This window comes from Hypanus sabinus, chromosome 10 (assembly GCF_030144855.1).
Source record: "Hypanus sabinus isolate sHypSab1 chromosome 10, sHypSab1.hap1, whole genome shotgun sequence".
NCBI lineage: Eukaryota > Metazoa > Chordata > Chondrichthyes > Myliobatiformes > Dasyatidae > Hypanus > Hypanus sabinus.
This window is the reverse complement of record NC_082715.1, coordinates 55,585,641-55,602,501: the sequence shown is the minus strand read 5'-3', so window position 1 is coordinate 55,602,501 and position 16,861 is coordinate 55,585,641.

Sequence of the window (16,861 nt, the reverse complement as noted above, 5' to 3'; positions counted from 1 at the left end):
AGGAGACAGAGAGCCTGCAGAGAGACTTAGGTTGTTTAGGGGAATGGGCAAAGAAGTGGCAAATGAAATACAGTGTTGGAAAGTGTATGGTCATGCACTTTGCTGGATGAAATAAATGGGCAGACTATTATTTATATGGGGAGAGGATTCAAAATGCAGAGATGCAAAGGGACTTGGAAGTCCTTGTGCAGGATACCCAAAGGTTAGCCTCCAGGTTGAGTTGGTGTGAAGAAGGCGAATGCAATGTTGACATTCCTTTCTAGAGGTATAGAATATAAGGGCAAGGATGTAATGTTAAGGCTCTATAAGGCACTCGTGAGACCACCCTTGGAATATTCTGTGCAGTTTTGGCTCCTCATCTTAGAAAGGATATACTGATATTGGAAAGGGTTCAGAGAAGATTCACGAGAATAATTCTAGGAATGAAAGGGTTACCGTATGAGGAATGTCTGGCAGCTCTTGGGCTGTATTCCCTGGGGTTCAGGAGAATGAAGGGGATCTCATAGAAACAGTCCAAATGTTAAAGGCCTGAACAGATTAGATATGGCAAAGTTATTTCCCATGGTATAGGAGTTTAGGACAAAAAGGCACAACTTCAGGATTAAAGGACATCCATTCAGACCAGAGATGCAGAGCAATTACTTTAGTCAGTGGATGGTAAATCAATTTGTTGCCATGAGCAGCTGTGAAGCCCAAGTCATTGGGTGCATCTAAGGCAGAGATAGATAGGTTAGTAATATAGAAATGTAGAAAACCTACAGTGCAATACAGGCCCTTCAGACCACTAAGCTGGGCTGAACGTGTCCTTACTGTAGAAATTGCCTAGGGTTACCCATAGCCCTCTATTTTTCAGAGCTCCATGTACCTGCCCAGGAATCTCTTAAAAGACCCTATCGTATCCGCCTCGACCACCATCGCTGTCATCCCATTCCATGCACATCCCACTCTGTTTAAAAAAACTTACTCCTGACATCTCCTCTGTACCTACTTCCAAGCACCTTAAAACTGTGCCCTCTTGTGCTAGCCATTTCAGCCTTGGGCAGAAGCCTCTGACTAGCCACATGATTAATGCCTCTCATCGTCTTACACACCTCTATCAGGTCACCTCTCAAACTCCATCACTCCAAGGAAAAAAGGCCTATTTCACTCAACCTATTCTCATAAGGCATGCTCCCCAATCCGGGCAACACCATTATAAATCTCCTTTGCATATTTTCTATGGTTTCAACATCCTTCTGTAAGTGAGGTGACCAGAACTGAGCCCAGTACTCCAAGTGGGGTCTGACCAGGGTCCTTTATAGCTACAACTTTACCTCTTGGTTCCTAAACTCAAAACCATGATTGATGAAGGCCAATGCACCACATGCTTTCTTAACCATAGAGTCAACCTGCACTGCAGCTTTGAGTGTCCTATATCCAGACCCCAATATCCCTCTGATCCTCCACACTGCCAAGAGTCTTACCATTAATATTAATACTATTTTCTGTCATCATATTTGACTTACTAAAATGGAGCACCTCATTCTTATCTGGACTGAACTCCATTTGCCACTTCTCCACCCAGTTTTTTATTCTATCAATGTCCCGCTGTAACCTTTGACAGCCCTCCACACTATCTAAAACACCTCCAACCTTTGTGTCATCAGCAAATTTACTAACCCATCCCTCCACTTCCTCATCCAGGTCATTTATAAAATCATGAAGAGAAGGGGTCCCCACTGGTCACTGACCTCCATGCAGAATATGACCCGTCTACAACCACATTTGCCTTCTCTGGGTAAGCCAGTTCAGGATCCACAAAGCTATGTTCCCTTGGATCCCATGCCTCCTTACTTTCTCAATAAGCCTTGCATGGAGTATCTTGTCAAATGCCTTGCTGAAATCCATATGCACTACATCTACTGCTCTACTTTCATTAATGTGTCTAGTCACATCCACAAAAAACTTCAGTCAGGCTCGTGAGGCATGACCTGCCCTGGACAAAGCCATGCTGACTATTCCCAATCATATTATGCCTCTCCAAACATTCCAAATCCTGCCTCTCAGGATCTTCTTCATCAACTTACCAACTGCTGAAGTTAGACTTACTGGTCTATAATTTCCTGGGCTACCTCTACCTCCTTTCTTGAATAAGGGAACAACATCCGCAACTCTCTAATCCTCTGAACCCTCTCCCGTCTGCATTGCTGATGCAAAGATCATCGCCAGAGGCTCAGCAATCTCCTCCTTCACCTTCCACAGCAACATGGGGTCCACCTCGTCCGGTGACTTATCCTACTTAATGCTTTCCAAAAGCTCCATCACATCCTCCTAATACCTACATGCTCAAGCTTTTCAGTCTGCTGCAAGTCACCCGTACAATTGTCAAGATCCTTTTCTGTAGTGAATACTGAAGCAAAGTACCTCTGCCATCTCCTCCAGTTCCATATACACTTTTCTACAGGTTCTTGTTTAGCCAGGGCATCAAAGGGTATAGGGAGAAGACAGGGGAGTGGGGATGACTGGAAGAATTGAATCAGCCATGACTGAATGGCAGAGCAGACTCAATAGGCTGAATGGCCTACTTCTGCTCCTATATCTTATGGTCTTATGAACCAGTGCATACATACACTCAGTTTTGACTTACTACTATATGTAGTTCTGTACAAATATATGCCATTGTCCAAGAATTCACCAAGAATGATAAAAATTCCCTTTCTAAATGTCACAAATTTTATGGCCGGATTAAGGGTTGCTTATTTCAAAGAAAGGTTCAGAGTCAAGATAATGGTCTGTACCCACATTTTTCAAAAGTGTTAATCTCAAACACGTTGCATGAAAGAAAGAACTAGTATCAATAAAACCCTTCCAATCGACGAGTATAAGGAAATGCAAACCCTGATTGAATTTCCTGTGGAGGTTTTAACAGGAAAGTGTTGTCAAGAATTTGAGAGCCCAAGAGCAAATGCAAAAACCAGCCGGTAGAGGGGATGGATAAAATGATTACAAATCATGATGAACTCGTTAAGATGCAATGGTGCAGTAACTATTGTAGAAGGACTTTCAGCTTTTTGTTTGTTCATTAATTTCTGTCACATCTGTTCTGCTGAATGAATGAACAGCTGTAATATTCACCCTAAGCAACATTTCAATGAAAATTCAATCCATTCAGTGGCAATCAGAATTACATCATCTTGCTAGAGATATTATGAGATGATAGAAACCTGTTCACATACAGCAATTTGGTGTCGAATAGGCACTTCCTCTCTTACAGGTATGTTTTCAGTTGTAGGTACTATTTCTCAATTACATAAACTGTGATTATCATAGCGGTGGTTGTAAGTCTTTGTGAGGTGATTCATCTGATGTATTCTTGTAATAATACCAATGATACACTTCAGTACCTCTTTTGATGACAGTAATTACATTAACAAAACAGTAATGAACATTATATTTTCAAATTATTGTTCAGAGTTAAATTACAATAAGCTAAAACTCGCTGGAGCAGGCATTTTGTTTGGTGAATTATTTCCCTCGCCTTCAGTCTTTAACTCTGAAGACCTCTGAAGGAATAAACGATATAAGGAAAGGGAACCTTGGTAAAATGACAAGACCAACAATCTACCGATAATGAGGTTTAGGAACTTAGAAAGAAAGATACAAAGTGAAAATGAATGAAATAGGATGGAATCAAGTATGGAAGTACATATTGTATAAAATGAGAGAAAGGGAAATTAGACTGAGAAGAAAAGGACAGGAAAAGATTTAAAATAGTAACTTCTGAAATGTTAAGAGTTCTCTTAGAGCAATTTGCTACCTGCTGTTATAAGACCACTGTTTCAGCTGTTCCTTACTGGATGAGAAACATTGAGTGGTATTGAGGGAATTTAGGTTTTTTCATTGCAGGGCATATATACTGGTATCAAGAAAGTTTTCTGTAATTTAAGGTAATTGCAGAAATGTATGCTAAGATCCTATTTGTGCAAGTGTTAACAGTAGAGTAGAATAAATAGTGCAGAAATTGGCAACAATTAATAGCCAATTAACAGGCTGTCTTTGTCTTGCAACAAACTGCTAAACAATTTACACAATAATAAATGTGCATATTGAAATGTAATGTTCTTGGCATTTTCCATGCCCATTGATGCTAAGCATGTTCACTTCCAACAACTTTCCCTTCTGATTGTTTCAAATACCCTCAATGATACCTGGTGCTCCAGGTTGGGATGATTATGTTTGATGTACATTCTTGATATGAACCCAGTGAAAATCCATCCACAGTAAGCAATGATTGGAAACACTTTGATTAATAGCCAAATTCTCATAGGAATGGCACTGGTAGGACAGCAGCTTGATGACTATGATGCTTATAACCCACGTTAATAAACAGAATGGACACTGGAAGTACTGATGGCCAATCTGGTGCATGTTGGCATATGGTTTCCAGTTATGCCCTCACTTAATCCTTCTTTACTAATTCCAGTGATTTAACCCAGAGTCTCATAAAGTAAATTAGAAATTTACTGGATGAATATTACTGTAAGGATTCCTTCGAAACTGAAGCTATTTAAATAATCATACATCTAGAGACTTGGATATTTAATGTGCCGAGGAAGTAAGCTGAAATGATTCCAAATCCAACTACAAAGAAATTCACAAAGGTAGGAATTCTTATTATCTGATGTGGAATGAACACTCTTTCTCTCAACATTGTGAACCAGTCCCAAAGAATTTAGACATAGTTTGCCAAGAACTGAAAAAATACCAGCTAGGTTGAGCTATGCAGATCCTGTTATGTAATTTGATATTAAGCCTGATCTGATCTAGCTTTAACTTCATTTCCTGCCTGATCCCAATAAGCCTCAACTCCCCAGATGACCAGAAGTCTGTTTATCTCTGCCGCAAATAATTAGCAATACCAGAATAATGATGAAGGACAACTAACTAAAGTTGCACAGATTTCCAGTAGAGACCACAGCTAACCATCCTGCTGCTTTTATTTCTTAGTGGGACCACCCTGTCTGCAGACCATTGACTTGACTTACAGAGTTGCTGGAGCCAAAGTAGAGGGAGTCCTGGATGCCAGTGGCAAGATTAACCCTCTGGGTCCTCTTTATGAGCCAGGAAAGCTGATTAATCATCAACTTTGCCAAGCACTCTTACAGGCTATGGGTTGCTTGCCAACAGCTGATTAATCTTGAGTGTTGTGTGAAGGGATTTGGCAATGGAATGTGCCCACCATGAAGCTGCCTCATTTCTATAACAACACATGGGGAAATTTTCCAAAAATACTACCAAACGCTGACGATAATTTTTATTCTGTTTGAACAAATGGTCAGTAAATGTCAATATGTGATGGCAGCAGCTATTCTCTTCATCGGGAAGTGTATATGAAACATAGGCTTTCAATGTACAGAGGTAGCAAATGCTTCAAACTAATCTGAAGAAAGGTTTGCATTCCGTTGATGGATTCTGTCATGAAATATTCTGCAGTGGAATGACTCAAATCAGTAAAAAAATCTTTACTTACATAGATAAGTGCCTAACTTTATAAGTTGGTAAGTTGATGGAGAAGATCCTGAGAGGCAGGATTTATGAACATTTGGAGAGGTATAATATGCTTAGGAATAGTCAACATGGCTTTGTCAAGGTCGTGCCTTATGAGCCTGATTGAATTTTTTGAGGATGTGACGAAACACATTGATGAAGGAAGAGCAGTAGATGTAGTGTATATGGATTTCAGCAAGGCATTAATTAAGGTACCCCATGCAAGACTTATTGAGAAAGTAAGGAGGCATGGGATCCAAGGGGACCTTACTTTCTGGATCCAAATTGGCTTGCCCACAGAAGGCAAACAGTGGTTGTAGATGGCTCATATTCTGAATGGAGGTTGGTGACCAGTGGTTTTCCTCGGGGATCTGTTCTGGGACCCCTTCCCTTTGTGATTTTTATAAATAACCTGGATGAGGTAGTGGAGGGATGGGTTAGTAAATTTGCTGATGACCCAGTGTGGAGGGCTGTCAGATGTTACAGAGGGACATTGATAGGATGCAAAACAGGGCTGATAAGTGGCAGATGGAGTTCAACCCAGAAAAGTGTGAGGTGGTTCATTTTGGTAGGTCAAATATGATGGCAGAATATAGTATTAATGGCAAGACTCTTGGCAGTGTGGAGGATCAGATGGATCTTGGGGTCCGAGTCAACAGGACACTCAAAGCTTCTGTGCAGGTTGATTGTGTGGTTAAGAAAGCATACGGTGCATTGGCCTTCATCAATCATGGGATTGAGCTTAAGAGCCGAGAGGTAATTTTGTAGCTAAATAGGACCCTGGTCTGACCCCACTTGGAGTACTGTGGTCAGTTCTGGTTGCCTCACTACAGGAAGGATGTGGATACTACAGAGAGATTGCAGAGGAGATTTACAAGGATGTTGCCTGGATTGGAGGGTGTACCTTATGAGAATTGGTTGAGTGAACTCAGCCTTTTCTCCTTGGGCTGCCGGCGACAGTGGTGGAGGCAGATGGAACTTAGAAAAATAGAGGGCTATGGGTAACACTACATAATTTCTAAAGTAAGTACATGTTCAGCACAGCATTGTGGGCCAAAGGGCTTGTATTGTGCTGTAGGTTTTCTATGTTTCTATGTTTAAATTAAGCCAGTCAATTTATCTCCAATAAATCAATGCAAATATAGATGAAAGGATTATTTTAACTTGATAACTATCCACTCTGCTGTAAAAATGTTTGAAAATTAATAAGATTTTGCCTATTGTAAACTCTGACCCACACTAGCTTTCATGTGGCTCAACCCAAAAATGTGGTGGAGTTGGTACAGCAGCAATGTCACAAGGGCCTCATACTATACACCATTGTTCTGTCACCAACAGAGAGATTTTACTTGATTTATGATTGACCTGAAGTGAGCTCGATGTCCGTAATCCCTTCTATGCATCCCAGGGAAGAGAACTGCCTGCAAAGTGTATTCTGATAGAAGATCCAAGAGTAAAGATCTCAACACTAGCACAGACTAAGAATCAACATGGACTATGTGGCAATAATGAGACAGTTTCTATGAAAGATAATTCTGAATCACATTTTAACAGCAGTGTGAAACTACAGTTTCTTTCCTTTGGTAAATGTGCCTGCTAACATTAAGTTTGCATTCTTTCTGAGTATTGTCCCCTGGTCCAGGAGGAGCACATCAGAAACTTAGGCCCACACTGCCCAGTACTTTTATTAACCAATAGAATTAATGCTTAAAAATTCAGAATATATCCCTGAATTTAAACCTTATTTTTGCCCAAGGCCAGAATTTCTCAGCACTTGTACAGATTTATAAAAACCAATTTTTAGTTGTGCAAATTGTCATGAACAAAAAGATGAGAACTTTGAATTACCTTGTCAGGATCTAAAAATACAAAGTGGTTTTCACTGCATTGTCCAATTTAAAGACACGATGCTTTCTACTAGGCCATTCAAAAATATCTAATATTCGATTATATTTAATTATGTAATTAAAACTATAATGAGCACATGATTGTTTTTTTTAATTATCTGGTTAACTTGATTAATTGTTTTAATTGCCTGACAGCCGTAATTTAAACAGCCACATACTAATTTCAACAATCATTTATGCAAACTTTGGCATTTCAGTGTGACATATTGTGCATTTTGTTACTCTTAAAATATTTTACATAAAATCTTAACACATATTTTGAAAGAGTGATGGACAATTATGCAGTGCTTGGTATCCATATGTGAAACTGCTATTTATACAATGCTATTTTAACACTCCCCAGAGATCCTCATACCAGTGGAAATCATCCAGAAACACAAAAAAAAGACATTGTTTATTAAGTGAATCTGCATCAGGGAAATGGAGCAGAGTGATGGCTATCTGAATTTCCAACATTTGCTCTTGCTACTTGGTAAGAATATTTGTGGAATTCAGGAATAGATGTAACTATTTCTTTCACTTCTTCCTCTGCTCTCAGTCTTAGCACTGAGTTAAATAATACAAAGACTCAAGCTGCACCAAACATCTTAATCAATGCATTAGTTGCTTACGACACAAGCTGTGCCTGCATGTAGAGACCATTACTAAAGAACTGTCCTGGACTGGAAAGCAGGAAGTTGTTTATTTTCTTGCAAGTGGCAGATGCAAAGTGCTTCTGTTACATTTCCTGTGTGAATTTCATGTTGATCTATCCCACTCTGTTTAAAGCAAAAGGTCCTCTTCTGCATTTTCTCTGTCTTATCTTGGGGTAAATTATTTTATCTCTCCTGTTTTTATACTATATCCAAACTGTTGGAGCCTGAAATATATTTGAGGCGTTGAAGAGTACCCGGGTGGGAGGCTGCATGGAGGTGAGGATCTCCAGGTGGGAAATCAAGAAGTAATGGTTTCTTGGATGTCTTGCAACATTAACCATTAGAAGCAGTTTATTACTGCACAATTTTCAGTCTGAATATTAATTAGTATGTGGGAGAATTATAGATGTTCAGCAAAGCCCTTGATCAAAATAAAGTATACTTCTTTTCATTCTGCTGAGGAAAATAAAAACTCACCTTCAAGCAAAACTGATTAGTGAGACTAACTGATGGCCGGCTGCACGACATTTCAATGTGAGTCATCATCTACTAAGGCATACAGTTCTCAGAGTCAAGTTCATTGTTCTTATCAGATATGATGTGACTGCTTAGCTACAAACATATTTAGTAGAGATATGGAAAGGAAAATGGAAAAATTTCAAACAAAAAGAAGTCACGCTAAATTACTGGAACAAAATGCCAAGCAAGATAACAAGAGACAAAAACACTGGGACTGTTTGAAATTCAACTAAATGTCATTTTTGCAGAATTAATGTATGAAGCTGATGAGTTGGTACAGGCTGAATAGTATTCTCGCATCCCTAATTTTTCTTACGCTGCCATGACAGAAAATAGATTAACTCCATAATTAACAATACAAGTCAATGTTAAATGTAGTCATAATTATCTTTGTATTAACTGTGAATAAATGTATGGAAGTGTCAGCAGCCTGTGACTGCTCTGACTCATATAATAAACATTTACTTTAATATAAACAGGTTGAGTTCAAAGCTTCTTCTGCAGTCATAACTGAGGCTCATGCAAATCTGGGAAAAAAAGATGGACTTCAGATACTAGTATTGAAAAAAGATTATAAAAGCAAGTTATTGTGGATAATTATAGAAACATTTGATAAATCAAACAGGATCTGTGGAAGGAAAAATCAGTTTTATAACCAGTAATCAAATCCCATTAAGTCGAAATATGGAGCCTAACTGAGGCCATTGCGAGTCAGCAGTCCCAAGAGGTCCTGCCAGCCTTTAGACATTTGTACCTGAATAGAAATCAGACTTCCACACATCTCAGGTAAACAAGAAGGTTTGAATGACAGGAGCTGGCAAGTGTGATCTTCCACTCTGCTGCTGGTCTTGTTTGGTCCTCTACAACTGCAAAAGGGCTTTGGAGGAGAGCAGGTGCCACAAGTGTTAAGGCAGAGCCACAGGCCAGATTTAGAAAGATCCAAACAGTTCTCCCGTCATAGATGCCACCTGTTATTTTCTGCCTTTTGATTTTATTCCAGTCAAACTATTGTCTAAAATTGAAATGAAATTATGCATTATTAATTATATAGCTTATTATAATTTATGTATCCTAAATAGCTAGTTTTCATAATATCTTTATCAAAATGTTTCCAAGGGAAAGCACAAGTAGCACTTCGTGAGATATTACCTGAAAAATGCTGTAAGGCTTTAATAATATCCACAATGTCCTTTCACCAAGTTAGTGACTTTAAGCCTGTTGCAACTATTTCTATCAAAAAGTTTTGAACCTGTGTGTGAAATATTCCAAATCAGATGAAGGCTCCAAATGAGGATATAAAATAAATTTGAACCAATTGCATGCAATTGTTTGCACAAGTACACATTTGAGAACACTTTGTATGTGTTTAGTGTGCAGCAAGAAAAGAAATGAAAGTGAAAAGGACACAACAGGAGAAATTCATGCCTCATATTACCATACCTAAAAATCATGATAGAGTTCTTCTGTGAAAAATGTCCTCCTCATAAGTCTTTAATCTTTGGAAGCTCTACTAGTCATTAGTACAAGCTGATGCAGGCTTACAACAGGAAATGGATGACTTACTTAAATAAACAAGACAACTTTTCACAGTTATATAGTATTTTTAATTTTGTGAAACAGACTGAGTTGCTTTACATGAGTAAAATCAAACTCAGAGCACAAGCTTTATGCTGGATTGGGGGTTTTCATTTTCAAATGCTTTTTCTCAGGTGAACAGAAGTTGCTTGATGTCACTATTAGGGCTGACTTTTACTGAGAGGTAGCTGTCAAAATACAGGAAACAGTTCTCAGAAGACAAGTTCTTCACTGCACTGTGGAACATATAACCAATTGCAGAATACTGCAGGGAAGCAGCATTCATCATTAGGATACACACCATCCATGCCATGCTTTCTCCAAGCTGCTGCCATCAGGAGGAAGGTACAGGAGCCTCAGGACTCACATCACCATGTTCAGGAACAGTTATTACCACTCAACCATCAGGCTCTTAGACCAGAAGGGATAATTTCACTTAACTTCACATGCCCTAGCACTGAACTGTTCTCACAACTTTCAAAGACTCCTCATCTCGTGTTCTTGATATTTATTGCTTATTTATTATTATGATTTCTCTTTTTTTCTTTTTGTATTTGTGCAGATTGTTGTCTTTTACACATTGGCTTCTGTCCTGTTGGTGCAGTCTTTCACCAATTCTATTATGGTTATTGGATTTATTGAGTATGCCCGCAAGAAAATGTCTCTGGCTTATGCACAATGTGTATATGACCATAAGATATAGGAGCAGAATTAGGCCGTTTGGCCCATCGTCTTCTCTGCCATTTCATCATGGCTGATCCATTTTCGGCACAGCCCCAGTCTCCTGCCTTCTTCCTATATCCTTTCAAGCCCAGGCTAATCAAGAATTTATCAACCTCTGCCTTAAATATACCCAGTGACTTGGCCTCCACAGCACCCGAGGGAACAAATTCCACAGATTCACCACCCTCTGGTTAAAGAAATTCCTCTTTATATCTGTTCAAAATGGGTGTCCCTCTATTTTGAAGCTGTGTCCTCTGGTCTTAGACTCCCCCACCATAGTAGCCATCCTCTCCAAATCTACTCTATTATCTCTTCTTTTAGTTAGTCCCGCGAAGGGTCTCAGCTCGAAACGTCGACTGTACTTCTTCCTATAGATGCTGCCTGTCCTGCTGTGTTCCACCAGCATTTTGTGTGTGTTGCTTGAATTTCCACCATCTGCAGATTTTCTCATGTTTGCGTCTTTCAACATTTGATAGGTTTCAATGAAATTCCTCTTGTTTTTCTGAATTCCAGTGAGTACAGGCCCACAGCCATCAAACTCTCCTCATATGATAAGCCTTTCATCATTTTAGTAAACCTCCTTTGAACCCGCTCCAATGTAAGCACATCCTTTCTTAGATAAGGTGAACAAAACAGCTCATAATATTCCAAAAGAGGTTTCAATGGTGCCTTATAAAACTTTAACATTATATTATTGTTCTTATTTTCTAATCCTCTCGACAAGAATGCTAACATTGCATTCGTCTTCCTCACCACTGACTCAACCTGCAAGTTAACCTTTATGGTGACATAAACATATTTTGATAATAAATTTACTTTAAACTTTCAATTTACATTAAATTAGTCACAGACATTTAACATTGGTTGGTAGTGCAGTCTGGTAGTGGACCAGTTATGCATACATTGAGTGTAAGGTATACTTGGATACTTTGAAATTGTTGGTAATTTGGAGCTTGACCTCTGAACATGTGGGTAAATGATCAAGTTTTCGATAACCTTATTGCTGGAATGGAAATGGCTCATGTTGAACTTTTTCTTCTCTCCTGTAGATTAGCTTTACAACAGCCATCGCTTGTTGGAGCTGAAGAGCAGCTTTTGATGAAAAAGATTAAAAAGATCAATCAAGCAACAACACATCTTTTATTAATGCCTTTCTGTTGATGCATTGAATCTATTGTTTACCTGTTGGTTAAGATCACAGCTGGCATGACATTATGCCTTAGATACAAGGTGGAGCCGATTTTCATACACACCAAATATTAGAATGACACCCCATAGACCTAACGTCTCAAAACTCATGGTCTTCTGAAAGGCAATGATCCCGGCCCTTCTGGACATGTCTGAGCCACAGGTAATCTATAGCAATCACCTCGACGGGAGACAGACAGCCAACATCATCCTGCTAAATAGTCCAAATTCTCTGGCATAAAAAGTAAACTAAGCAATTCCAGAACTTAGGACTTTGATACCTAAAGACACTGCTGTCTTAATCAATTAAGTAGAACAAGCTCCAAAACCAGGACCTCTGTACCTCCCTCTGCAACTGGATCCTTAACTTCCTCATCGGGAAACCACAGTCAGCGCAGATCGGAAATAACATCTCCTCCTCGCTGACATCGGCACAGCTGCATATCAAGGATGCATGCTTAGACCAATATTCTACTCTCCCTACACTCAAAACTGTGTGGCTAGGCACTGTTCAAACACCATCAATAAACTTACCAATGACAAAAAGGTTGGCAGAATTTCATATGGTGACAAGGTGGTGTCCAGGAGTGAGAATGATTAGATGGTTGAGTGGTGTTGCAACAACAAACTTGCACTCAACATCAGTAAGATCAAGAAATTGAGTGTGTACTTTAGGAAGGGGGAAGTTGACGGAACACATACCAGACCTCATCATAGAATCAGCTGTGGAAAGAGTGAGGAGTTTTATATTCCTGGGTGTCAATATCTCTGAGGATCTATCCTGGGCCCAACATATTGATGCAATTAAAAAGAAGGCACGACAGCAGCTGTATTTCATCAGGAGTTTGAGGACACTTGGTATGTCACCAAAGACTCTCACAAATTTTTACAGATGTACTGTGGAAAACATTCTAACTAGTTGCATCACCATCTGGTACGGAGGGGACATTGGAGAGGATTGAGAAAAACTGCAGAAAATTGCGAGCACGGTCAACTCCACCATGGCTCTAGCCTCCGCAGCATCGAGAGCATCTTCAAAAGGTGATGCCTCAAAAAAAAAACGGCACCCATCATTTAGCCTCTCCATCACCCAGGACATGCAATCTTTTTATCGCTACCAGCAACAAGGAGGTAGAGGAGCCTGAAGACATGCACTCTATGTTTGAATAGCAGCTTCTTCGCCCCCACTATGGACAGTAAACCCATGTTCATCCCTCACTATCTTTTGCTCAATTTTGCACCACCTATGCATATATCTATGCATATATATTGTAATTTATAGTTTTTTGTTATTACATATTGCTGCAAAATAACAAATTTCATGACATGTCCCAGTGATGTTAAATCTGATTATAATTCTGAGGCCAGAACAAAAGGGTATCATTTGTGTCAGAGGGTCTTGGGGATTATGTTACAGAGATGATGAAGGGTTAAGACCAAGGTGGGGGTTTGAAACACAAGGACAGGAAGTTTTTAAATGAAGCTTCGCTCTGTCCAGAATCAATATTTAACTGAAAAAAGGACTGATGAGTTAATGGTACTTGGTGCTAGTATATGGACAGTAGTGTTTGGATTGTACCTAAGGTAGGAAGGTAGGAAGTTGAGCAGAGGGATAAACAGGTGTCTAGGAAGCAAAAGTTAAGTGTATTAAAGGGACTGTTATCTTCTACATGTATTAAGTATATAGTTTGTACATACACTTATGTCCCCATGATTGCTTTTAAGCATGATGACCATGTTTAGATCTGTCACTGTTAATGTTCCACAGGATGCAGCCAAATTAAAGCTGTAGGTTAACTATAATGGACTTTGATCACTAAGGTTCATGGCAATTTTCTTCATTTTGTGTCGTAATTGAGGACTTTTTTTGCACTCAATTGCTGAAATTTATGTGGTTAATGCAAAGATTACGTAAAAGTCAACTGATGGTATTTGTCCCATAAATGCAGGAGGAATAATAACACGCAATTACATGCTGCCTGGAAATTCTTGTCCTACATCATAATAAACCAACATAGGGAAAATAGTCATGAAATAGAAGAGATGTTTTTATTCTTGTATGGAACTTGATATTGCAAGTTACCTAGGTACAACTGTAGGTTTTCTATGTTTCTGTGTAATTCCTTTTCCCAAGTCTGCTGTACATTTTGATTAGAACTTATTTTGGGAACAAATTTTTATGTTGTAGAGGAATTATTCTGCGTTGGGAAGAATAAAGTGAACGCTTTAAAACCGGTAAGAGATTGCCGAGGGCTCAGCCAGTAGCACTCCCTCCTCCGGTCGAGGTTTCAATTCCCACTCCAGAGAGTTGAGCAAAACATTCAGGCTGGTATGCCAGCACTGTACTGAGGAGGTAATGTACTATTAGTAGTGACAGTTTCTTAAGCAAGACATTACATTAAGGTTGCTTATGCGAATATAAAAATCTCATTGCACCCTTTTGAAGGCGGCTTGGGAGACCTTTGTCATGATTTGGCCAATATTTACTCTTCATTAAAATGAGACAATCTGGTCATTAGTGAATTTCTGTTTTGGGATCTTGCTGTATATTAATTGTTGGCAGTAGCTAATACAGCACCTGGTGCCAGCAACGTCTGTGCTGATCCACAAAGTGTTGACCCTATGAAATAAAGGTGTGACAGCAAGTAGAGGGTTCCATTAGAGTGCCAATACGTATCGCATCACTAAATCACTCTCATGTTTATGTTTCTATTAGAATTAGCTTACAGTGTCATTACAAGGGTCATATATCCAGACAATTAAGCAGACAGAAGTTACCATCATCCATAACTTTATATTTCCTGTTAAATCAGTAACTGAACTTTGACTACACTTCAAGCCAAGTTCCTTCATTAGGACTAGCCAGTCCTGATGAAAGGTCTCGGCCCAAAATGTCAACTGTTTATTCATTTACATAGATGCTGCCTGACCTGCTGAGTTCCTGCAGAATTTTGTGTGCGCTGCTCTGGAGAAACTCTGGTGTTTTGACTGCTCTTTTTGCCTGTTTTATCCTGCTTGGGTGCAGTGTACTATGGAAGGACAATTAGGCAGCTAGTGAGTAATTTAAAGTTTTGAAAATGACAAGTCCAGAGAGTGCAACTATCAAAGTACAACTGTGCATCATGTAGTTATGTGACTTATTACTTTTGTGTTCATTCCACGTCATCCCCTTCAGGCTTTAATTTTACGTTCTGTGCTGGAACCAATTTGGAAAGGGAAAAATTAGTCATATATAAAACAACGATTTTCATTGGAACTATATCTTTGCTTTCCTACTGTTGTTACATGGCTTTGTTTTATTGAAGGACATCCTTGCCTATGTTTGGATGCTCTGTTATGTTCATATCATAGTTTTTTGCACATACCAGGGTCACAAAAATAACAATGATATAAATTACCAGCTATTCTGTTTCTGGTGCCTGTGACTGAAAGCTAAATGATGGCCATTTCCTACAGTGCAAATGGGAACATCCATTTTCCTCTGACAGAGATCTGCATCTCGTGGAAGCCAGTCTATCAAATAAGAAGCTTTCAGGTGTGCATCACTGGCATTTCAATTAGATGAATGATCTGGACATTCGAAGAGGCAATACTTTCATATGCAAAAAAAGTTTCAGAGATTGTCCCTTGCTCAGAGCTGAATGGAAGGTGCTAAGACTTGAAGGAGTCAGTCAAAACCAGACTGAATTTGCTGTTGAGAGTTGACGCTCGGGCAGTTTTCAGAAGAGTATTTGTGTCTGCCTGACTTATATTAATAAAATAGAAAATCCTAGAGTGTCACTGAGATGAAATATGTCCTGTCATGATCCCAGCACCTTGAAATCTGTTGTGCTTCCATCTGCTGAAGTGCAGTATAGTTAGAGGTTATTTGAATTTGAGAATTTGAAATATTTTCATTATTTCAAATGCGGATTAACCAACAGGCTTAGCTTGACTCTCCAGAGATAGGACTGTGCTAAATCCTTTGAAGGTTAAAATTCGTCAGATTGCAGCTGGGGCATCTCAAATTAGAATCATATAAGATATACAAGGAACTTTGGTGCATGAAACCCAAAAGATTACTGTTAGTAAATGGTATTAACCAATAAACAAATAGCTAATAATCTTATCCAAATGCAATTCACATATGGTAAAAGAACTGGATGTAGTCAGAAGCAATTAGTACAACACGGATTTTCAGGACAAATGTAGGTATCAAATGTAAGTGTCAGGATTTAAATTTTGTGTTTATTTATTATGAGGAGAAGACAACAGCGGAATCACAGTTACCTTGGAAATTTAAACATATTTATCATGTTTCTTCATATCATTTCACTCTGCCCTAACTAAAGTTTTTTTTTGATGAAAAAGGGAACTTAAGAGTTCATCCAGGATATTGTTTGTAATAATGAGGTTAAAAACAAAAGAAAACTCAGAGGTTGGTAGATAAGTCCGTGCATAATTGTTCATTATGCAATTGTTCCTCAGAGTCAGAGTCAGAATCAGGTTTATTATCACCGGCATGTGTTGTGAAATGTAACTTCGCAGCAGCAGTGAAATGCAAAACATAATATAGAAGAAGAAAAAATAATAATAGTAATAAATAAATCAGTTACAGTTTATATATATATTGGATAGATTAAAAATTGTGCAAAAACCAGAAATAATATATCTTATAAAGTAAGGTAGTCTTCAAGAGGTTAATGTCCATTTAGGAATTGGATGGCAGTGGGGAAGAAGCTGATCCCAAGTCACTGAATGTGTGCCTTTAGACTTCTGTACCTTCTACCTGATGGTAACAATGAAAAA